This window comes from Mus musculus, chromosome 13 (genome assembly GCF_000001635.26).
Source record: "Mus musculus strain C57BL/6J chromosome 13, GRCm38.p6 C57BL/6J".
In the NCBI taxonomy this organism is placed as follows: Eukaryota; Metazoa; Chordata; class Mammalia; order Rodentia; family Muridae; genus Mus; species Mus musculus.
The window spans coordinates 9071239-9079671 of NC_000079.6; the positions used below are offsets into that span (position 1 = coordinate 9071239).

Below are 8433 nucleotides of genomic sequence, written 5' to 3' on the forward strand. Positions count from 1 at the left end.
CACCCTGTGCTTAGCAGGATATGAGCCTCATTCCTGGCTTCCACTCTGCCCACAGCTATCATAACTTCAAACACCTCCAGACAAAACTGAATATCCACTGTAGCCGAAATCATCTGGGCGGGGGGGGGGGGGGGGGTGTGTGTGCGGGGGTGGTGAGAATGGCTTCTCTGCTTCCATTCATTGTCTATCTTAAAAAAAAAAAGTTTGGATGCTCTTAAGCCCCATTCTTATCATTTTACTCTCTTGGTTGATCAGATGACTCCGGAATGGGTATAGAATGCACACATGGCCAGACATTTGCCCACTGTCCAACCTCCCCCTCCCTCACACCTTCACCTTGTCTAGCCTTCTCTCACTAATTAGAGGTTTGTTCTGGCTCGGGACTTTTTAACATACTGCACCCTCTGCCTAGAGATTTTTCTCCCTAGACTCCACGTCTAGACGTAAAGGTCTTTATCTCAGAGATGTCCTTCCCTATATGTGTCCCGTAACTCCCTATCATAGCCACTGTTTCTCTGAATTCTCACCATGGGTGACGAGCATTGAGTAAATCAGGAAAGTGAGTCTCAGGCAGAGGCGAGAGCCCAAAGCTCTCTGACAAGCAGAAAATGCCTGTGCTGTGCGGCTCAAGTGAAGACGAAGAGGAGCTCGGCAGATTATCCAGGGTCCTGTAAGACTGTTCTGTGCATGCAATTCTGAGGATCTCAGAGAACCAACCTTCCTCCTCTGGAACAGAGCAGCATGGACCACAAGCCAGGGCTATGTGGTGCATCCCTGCTTGCTTGAACCAAAATAAAAATATGACGAACAACTAAAAACATGCAAGATGAAAAACATGCCTGGGGTTTTTGTTATTTCTTTCTTTTTTTTTTTTTTTTCATAACCTGGGCTGGCCTTGAACTCCCAGTCCTCTTGCTTCTAGTCTCCCAAGTACACTATCACCTCTGGCTCTGGGGTTTTCAATGTTAGGTAGGTAGGTAGACACCATTTGGTGGTGGATCACATCACTGAGTTATCAATGAGCTATCACTATTGCTATTTTGTCATGATACCCGTTTTGGATGTACATTAGGAAAAGATAAAGTCCAAGCTGTATGGCATGATTCTGTAAACATGGCTTTGGGATCATTATATTGGGCATTTCTCTTGAGAAAGTACCAAAGTGCTCCAATTTTGGAAGAAATATGGGACTTCATGTATATGTTGATATATTTTAAGGAAAAAAGTACATTTTATTTCATATAAAATATAATCCTTTATTCCCTTCCCAACTGTGGTTTCATTTGTGTTAATGTGTGTATTCTCCGGCTTCACAGTTGCTGACACTGTAATGCACAGGAACAATAGCATCTCAGGAATAGCTGCCTCCTCCCAAGCAGCAGACACTACAGACCCCAGCACTCCAGCCCAGCATAACTATCAGTTTTCCCTCAACATCCCCAATGTTTCTGATGTGGAAAGTTAAAAAGGACAGGGACAGTGGGTTAAACATGTGGACTGATGGCCATGTCCTGATGTGGCTCCACACTGCAGGGCTTCTTGCTACTGTGTCAGTGTGCTGGGTACTGCAGGGATCGGAACGATCGATCGGGAAGAGCGTTTAGGGACTTTCCTTTAGAGTTACCATTGTATATATGCACCTCCTTCCAAGTCACCATCCTACTTCTGAAAGATGCGCATTTGGTCAGACCACTCCTTTGAATTCCCAGCTATGTGTTGAGAATTAGCATGAGACCTGCCTTAACTCATAAGACCCTCCCTCATCCCCAACATTTAAGAGTTTGGGTCACTCAGCAGCTCAGTGGGTGCCTTCTGGCCCTTTTAAGGAAGCATTTTCTTTGACTTCAATAAGCCTATTTCTTCTTAAGTTTTCCTCTGTTGGTTCTTACATTCTATCTAATAAGAAACCCTTGGACCACCAAGCCGATACATCTGTATGTGAATGTTACTTGTGCAGGAAGGAGAACTTGAGTGTTCTGCAATCAGAGTCCTCTACCTTCATCCTTAGGCCCATCATCCTAATTTCTCCCTACAACAATTATTCCTTTTCCTTTCTTTAATCATACTAGTAAATGCATCTGATATACTTTTTGTGATTAAAAACCCCTATGGGTGATATTGAACATCTAAAGAGGGCATAGCATAATTGATAAAGTGCTTATCTAGTTTGCAAGAGGCCCAGAGTTCAATCCCCAGCAATGCATAAACCCAGGCATGGTGACATGCACCTGTAACCCCAGCACTCATGAGGTAGAGGCAAGAGGATTGGAAGCTGAAGGTCATCTTGGGCTACACATTAGATGGAGACCAGCCTATGCTCCATGAAAGCCTGTCTCAACAAAACAAGACAAAAGCAGCAGAGAAGCCATGCGAGACATTATCTATGCCATTTAGATATGTGAGTGTAGTAAAGAAATTAGGATATTTTAAATAACTGATATTCAAAAAGACTAGTTACTTATTAGTGCTTAGCATTATTGATATTAACAACAACTTGGTCAAATATATAGTTTAAAATTCATGCCAGCTTTATATACCTGAAGCCTTGGTGTGAGAATTGAGGAAGAGGACACCAGCCTCCCAAAAGAAGCTATTGACCTGGGTGACAGGGTTGATCTCTCTGGGGTGGTCCAGAGTCTAGAGCATAGTGTTCAGACTTGAACTGGACAGAAGTCCACTTCCTGGATGAGAACAACAAGGAGGTGGGGTCACAGCAGGAAAAGTAAACAGCAGAAGGCTCTCAGAGTGTAAGAGGCAACACTGAAGTTCCAGGAACAATGAGTAAGGAGGAGGAGCAGGCATGGGGGAGAGTTTGGCAGCCAACCAGGCCAGGTTCTGGGCAAGGCTGATTAAGCAGGAAGCTGAGACCAAAGCCTAGTCCTAACGCTGGGTTAACACACCTGTGCTGGGAGGAGGCTATAAGGCAACGGGACACAGATGCTCAGGGCTGCATCCAGCCGGCCGGCCTCAGGTGCCAGCTGGAATACCGGAGCGTGGATTTTCTTTATTTGAGTCTGCTCCTTTATGGTACCTTTTAATTGAAAAAAAGAATGGGGCACATGAAATAAAAGAAATACAAATTATTTTTTAAAAAATTCATAATAGAAAAACTTAAACCTGAATGGAAGAATCTCTAGGCTCAGAGGTTTCACAACAGCATTCTATCAAAATTTAAATGATTAAGCCCAGCTCTACTTCATATTTTCTTGGAAGTATAATAGAGGATAGTTTATAAAGTTGGTGTTGCCCTGATACCAAAGCTAGACAATAGCAGTGCAAAAAAGAAAGACCTATAGACCAATGTTGCTCATGAATTTAAGTGCAAAAATTATATAAAATACCATATAAAGTTTAGCATGTATAAGAAATAATATACTATAGTTAAACTTGCTCTAAGATTATAAAGTTGATAAGTGGAATTTTTCATGTAATCTACCACATTAAGAGGGAAGAAACTGGAAGAGGGAAGTCTGGAACTGCAGACTTGAAGCTCAGAACCAGGAACTCATATTACATTTACACAAGCTTTAAAAAAAAAAAAGAGGGAAGAAAATGAAAAAAAAAATCAAAGAATCATGTCAGTTGATGCAGAAAAATACATGTAACAAAAATAATGACCACTACATGATTAAAAAACAAAACAAGACTTTCCATTTGGAGAGATGGTTCAGTGGTTAAGAGCACTGACTGCTCTTCCAAAGGTCCTGAGTTCAATTCCCACATGGTGGCTCACAACCATCTGTAATAGAATCTGATGCCCTTTTCTGGTATGTCTAGAAACAGCTACAGTGCACTCATATAAATATAATAAATAAAATCTTTTAAAAAAACTTTCTGAAAAAGTAAGAACAGATGGGAACATCCTAGTTACCTCTAGCTAGCCTTGTGCTTCTTCTCCTAATGCTGTCCTGGAAGACCAGGACATCAGGACCAAAGCAAGGATGACTGCTGGAATCATTATTCAGCATAGTGTTGGGGACCCTAACCATTGTAATTAAAGCAAGAGAAAGAAATAAAATCTTCCAAGAAGGGAAAGAGGAGGAGAGGTCTACATAGCAAATTCCAGGCTAGTCAGTGCTTCTCTCAATAAAGAACTATTTTGTGAACTTGCTCCAAACTAAAAGAAAATGCCCACAAACCAGGTTTCCAACCAACTAGTATCAAACATATATGAAGAATTCACAAAATTCAATGCCTTCAGAAGGCTATTCAATTAGAAAAGGGGTCAAAGTAATGAAGTAGGAAATGGCCCAACTTGAAGACGATATCCATTGACAAGATAAGTGCATGAGAAGATGTACAATATAATGATACTCGGGGAGCATCCAGGGAATGCAAATTAAAACCACAGCTCACTGTGTCACTGTCTCCATCAGAATGATTACAGGAGAACCCTGGATGCAGCTCAGCTGCATAGCATTTGCCTAGCATTTGATTTGATTTGGTCCTAGGCTTGATTTCCAGCATTGAGGAAAGAAGGTAATGACTAAAGTAACAAATAGTTACACATAGTAACCAAATGTTGCATGTGAGCAGAGAGAAACCAGATCGCTCACACATAGTCATGGCTGGTGGGAACATAAAAACCAATGCAGCCACTGTGGAAACAGTTTGACCGTTTTTAATAAGCTAAATATACAACTAACATGCAACACAACAATGAATTGCATACCTTGGCATTTATCCCAGAAAAATAAAGGCTTGTGTTCATACCAAAAACCTATGTACAAACATTGATAGCAGTTTTATTTGTCTTAGCCCCACACTGGAAACCACCCAGTTGAACCTCAGCAAGTGGCCGATTAATCAAACAGTACTAAGTCCATATTACATGACACAACTCTGCAATGAAAAGGGGAAAAATCCTGCTTATCCATGCCATGGTATGAATTAATCTCCAGAATATTATACTGGATGAAGTACACCTATGATAAAGTTTACATAAGAGTACACTTACCAGCCTGGCAGGACCCAGTAGATGGGCACCAACCCATCCACAAAACTTTGACCCGAAGTTTGTCCTGTCAAGAAATGCAGGGACAAAGATGGAGCAGAGACAAAGGGAATGGCCGACCAATAACTGGCCCAACTTGAGACCAATCCCATGGACAAGCACCAGTCCCTGACACTATTGACGACACTCTGTTATGCTTGCACACAGGAGCCTGGCATGACTGTTCTCTGAGAGGCTCCACCAATCAGCTGACTGAAACAGAAGCAAAGACCAATAGCCAAACATTGGGCGAGTCTTATGGAAGAGTTGGGGGAAGGATCGAGTTAGAAACTCCACAGGAGGACCAACAGAGTCAACTAAACTGGATCCTTCTCAGAGACTGAACCACAAACCAAAGAGCATACACAGCTAGACCTAGGCTCCCTGCACGTATGTAGCAGATATGCACCTCAGTCTTCATGTGGGTCCCGAACAACTGGAGCGAGGGCTATCCCAAAAGCTGTTGCCTGTCTGTGGCATATATTTTTCTATCTGGGCTGTCTTGTCTGAGCTCAGTGGGAGAGGATATGCCTAGCCCTGCAGAGAATTGAAGTGCTTGTGTGGGGAGGAAAGATGCCCAGAGGGAGCGTCCATCCTTTCAGAGGATAAGGGAAGTGGGGATGGGTGAAGGACTGTGTGAAGGATGGACCAGGAAGAGGGGGGCAGAGATCAGGATGTAAAGTGAATAAATAAATTAATGAGGAAAAAAAGAGATAAAAAGAGTACACTTGCCACTTACAGAATATGCTGGAAGTGACGCCATTGTAGAAATAGAGACCGTAAGTGGGGGATTGTCAGGATTAAAGTTGAGGGGTCTCTGGTAGGCATGTGAGTGACTCTAAGGGGTGAACTGTGAGATGTTTTCTCCCTCAGTCTGGTTATGACATTGAGCTCTAGTGGTGCAATCTGTTACCTTGGTGGGTAAAATGCACACGGGATCTCTCTGCATCGTTTGTCACAACTGAGTATAAATTATACACAGAATCAAAATTTTGATTAAAAACATGTGACCTTATATTTGGAGTTTGGGGTAAGGACTTCACGAAGCTTGTCTCAGCAAGCCCACCCCCCACCCCCCAAGGAACAGAAAGTCCTTGCTCTCAGAATCTTCTGTGCAGCCCTGTGAAGTCCCAAGTCCATGATCACATTGCCAGCTGTCTCACTAGAATGCATATAGAGCAAGTTCTGTTTGCTTTATTAATTTTTAAAAATCACACCAGTAACTTCCTGATTTGGGGTGACATTTATATTTAAAGAAGGCACCACCTATCACCCATAAGAAATTCTGTGTTTTCTTCACCTCTGCCTTTTGGGGCCAGAGAACATTTTATTCTCTGCTAGGTTGTGCTAGGTCTTCCCTTATTCCTAGAACTGCACTGTGCACCTTCATTAGCTGGGCCAGCATCCGATGCCTTCCTTAGTGTACGTGGGCCACTGACCCCTCCTGCTACCTGGAAGTACTTCAGTTGGCTGTCTGCTCTTCTCATACAGTACTGCCACATTGTCTATGTGCATGAAAAAAACAGAACAAAACCTTCTGCTTGTTCACTTGTTGCCAAGACTTGGCGGGACCCATGGCGTTGGTTATGAAGAGCTGATTCTTGTTTCCTCTCGAGTCTGTGCTAGGTTTGCTCTGGAATGTAGCAGATAAAAATGGTTCCGAGTTAGTGTTCCGGCCTTGCTCCTTTTAGTCAGCTTGAACATAAGTCCTCACTGTTCAGTGCTTTTCTCCTTAAAATCAAAATAAAAAAAAGTTTTGAAGTTTAAAAAAGGCAACTATATTAGCCTTGCTTAACCACAGTACAGTTTCTAATTCAATTATCTGCTTCAACAAATAGAAAAATAAGATATAAAAAGTTAGAGATGTAGACAAAAGGCAGCAGTTGGTGCCAGTGAGATGGCCCCATGGGTGACAACACAACACACACTCACACAGACATATACACACAATACAGATACACACATGCCATGGCAAATGCACACATCATGCAACTATACACACACATACACACAATAATAATAAGTAAAAATGTATGGGCAGAAATGGGTACCCCCAAGACCCTAGGCTCTGCATTTGTAACTCTTCAATCATGTCACTACAGCAAAGAAGAGGCTTCAAAGGAAGGGTGATTTGCCTATGATTCTTTAGCTAAGAATAACATGGAAACCACACTAATTACTTTGAAAATTAGCAGCAATTTGCTTGCCTCCTGTGATGGCCAATTTTGCTGTGCCCTTGGCTGGATGGAGAACTGCCTAAGGGTTTGATGCAGCACTATTTTAGGTGTGCCTGTAGTGTGTTTTAAGAGAAGGTGACAGGAGACTGTAGCAGGGACAAACCTTGTCTAGTGTGGATAGGTACCATCTGTACAGCCAGAGGACTAGACAGAACAGATACAGGAGGAAAACTGACCTGCCATACTAACCACCCTCCCAAGTGCACCAGAAGTGTAGACATCCTGGCCTTTGGACTCTTGCCAGCACCCTCCTCCCCAGATTCTCAGGGTTTAGTCCCTAAATAAGCATCCCAGAGCATCCAGCTTGGCCTGTTGTGCCTATCATGGAGCTTCTTAGCTGCTACACTAGCGTAGCCAATTCCCCAATAGATTCCCATCTTGTATGTTTACATACATCTCATATCAGTTTTGTCTCTATGGAGATATATGATGTGAGCATCTTCCTGTCTTTTTGGATAAGTGTGCATTTACTTGTAAATGTTACCGTTATTTCCTTCTCCAACAAGACAAAAGTATTTGTTTTCATTTTAAAGCAAGCCTTTGTAACTAAGAGCATAGAAAGTGTTAGCAGAAGGAGGAATATAGGGCCCAGAAGATGGCTCAGTCGGCCAAGTGCTTGTCACACAAACATGAGGATCTGAGTTTGAATTTTCCCAATCCCAATTCTGAGCACAGCGTTGTCAAATCCCTGTACAATCCAAGCACGTGAGAGGCAGAAACAAAGATCATTGGGGTTTGCTGGTCAGCTCATCTGGCAGCATCAATGCACTCCAGAATCAGGGGAGACACTGTATCAAACTAAAGATGGAAACACCAAGCATCAACTCTGTCCTCCACACACATTCGCACAGAAATGAAGACACACACACACACACACACACACACACACACACACACACACACACACCTTTAAATAAAGAACATGAAGAGTAAGTATGATAGCACATGCCCATAATCCCAGCACTAGGTGTCAGTGAAGTAAAGTTTAAGGCCGGCCTAGGCTGTGGAGAGAACACTTGATAAAATAAGTAGCAAGAAGGAACATAGCATGTTCTTTGTGAATTTTTGGAAGTATGTAAAAAATTTTAAAGTTGCTTCTTTTTTTATTTCTGTTACTTTATCTCAGCATGCTGTGATGTGATGGTGATTAAGAATCAATAACTTAGGGAAAGTTCCAGAGATCGTATAATATCCATTGAGCCT

The 8433-nt window shown here is 42.4% G+C and overlaps 1 long non-coding RNA gene across 3 annotated transcripts in view; it reads right to left on the reverse strand.

Moving 5' to 3' along the window:
• Positions 1-5136, reverse strand: part of Gm36264 — a 74423-nt gene extending 69287 nt beyond the window's left edge. For 2 of the 3 annotated variants that reach the window (XR_382038.2, XR_873117.1), the window contains exon 1: positions 4958-5097. This is a non-coding gene — a long non-coding RNA (predicted gene, 36264). Of the gene's footprint in view, positions 1-2900; positions 3032-4957 lie in introns of all 3 variants that reach the window. The other variant, XR_873116.2, reaches the window with a different exon arrangement.
• Positions 5137-8433: the final 3297 nt, after the last annotated feature.